A 1,701-nucleotide genomic window follows, 5' to 3' on the forward strand; every position below is an offset into this window, starting at 1 on the left:
GTTTATCCGGCCCCGAGCCGGTGCGCGCCGACTCCGCGGCTCTGTGGGACCTGCGGGGGGGCGGGGGACCGACGCGGGGAAGGACGCTGATGCTGACCTCCCTGGAGGCCAGAGCAGGAGCGAGAAAGGTCGGCGGAGGGAGCCCTAGGGACATGCCTTCCCACACCCCTTCCGCCACCACGCTTAAGCCCACTTCAGCCTCTCACGGCCCAGCCGCCAAAACCTCAAACGGGGTCCCCGCATCCGCCCCGGGATCCCCGAAGGCCTCCCCCACCCCGCGCCCGCCTCCGGCTCCAGCTCCCGAGGGGGGAGCGGCTGCTCCTCCTCCCGCAGAGGAGGGGAGTGCCTCCTCAAGCCGGGCTTGCCCGGGATGCTCCGCTCCCAGCGCCCTCTGTCTCCGCAAGGGACGTCCCGCGCTTGCCGCCCGCTGCCCTCGGGGGCCTCCCTTCCAGCAACAGCCGGGAGCTCTGTCGAGAGACCTGCGGCCTCTAAGCCGAGGAGCAGGCTTGAAGATCCCAGGAGGTAGACTAACGCAGCCCCAGAGGCCTGGAGGCGCATCTGCCAGGCAGATGGTAACTCCGAGGGGGCAAGGTGCGTGAGAAGCGCTCATTATCCTAGCTCAGAGCCAGCAGCACCTGGTATCCTCCGGAGACCAGCACCGCTAGGGAGAGCCAAGCTAAGGTCATGCAGCCTGCCTGAGGCCAGGCTAGGAAACGTCCAGGTCACCTGCTCCAACCTGCTCTCCAGCAAGGGGTCCCATCAACATGGAAGGGGATATCAGGTGCACCCTTCTCCCCATCTAGAACTCTGAGTGGGTGGGGGGAGGAGGAGATGGGGGTGCTGTTTAGTGGGATAAGGTCTGGTAGAGAGGCTGCCTAAAAAGGCCCGGCCCACCACCCACCCCAAACTGTTAATGTGTAGATTGGTTTCCAGAGGTCAGACCCGTTAGTGGAGAGAAAAGGAAAGGGGCTGAGAGATGGGAGACAGGCAGTGTAGCCGGTGGACTAAGCATGACCTTTGGATTCAGGCCTGCGTTTGAATCCCAGCCCTGTCTTTTGCTAGTCATAAGAGGTTGGGCCGGGCATCTCCTGTAGTCTCCGCTATAAAATGGGGCACGTGGCTAACCAGCTGTCTGTCTGTGAGCCGCTCAGGCTAGTTATGAGGGAAAAAATGAAATGAGGTTTCTGGTGGCTGGCAGAGAGTGATGTGCAATCCACATGTGAGAAGCCACTTAGGAAGAGCGGCAGCACTCCTTCGCTCACCCGCATTTCCGAGCCATCAGAGCAGGGAGGATCCGCAGAGATTACCTAGCTCAGCCCTGTAATTTACATGTGGAGACGGGGAAGCCCAGAGGACGGGGACTACCCCAAACCCACAGCTTGCTGGGGCAGGGGCAGGCATCCAGGCTCTCTCTGCTCCACTCCACAAGCCGCCTTTCCCCATTCATTAGGGCTCTACTGCCTGTCTGCTCTGAGCTTAGCTTTGAGACCAAGAGCTGGAAGAGAAAACAAAAGCATAACAAGCAGGATGATAAAGTTACAAGAAGCTTTTACATTTGTATTATGCTATTCCCCCCCCCAAAGCATTTTTCACATCCATTATTGACCTTGCTTCTCAAAATAAATACCTTTTGAGATAGAGGAGAGGCTGCATCCCTGTTTAACTGATGTAGCAGAAAGAGGATAGATGACTTGCCCAAGG

This window comes from Chinchilla lanigera, unplaced genomic scaffold (genome assembly GCF_000276665.1).
Source record: "Chinchilla lanigera isolate Chin_1 unplaced genomic scaffold, ChiLan1.0 scaffold00051, whole genome shotgun sequence".
Classification (NCBI taxonomy): domain Eukaryota; kingdom Metazoa; phylum Chordata; class Mammalia; order Rodentia; family Chinchillidae; genus Chinchilla; species Chinchilla lanigera.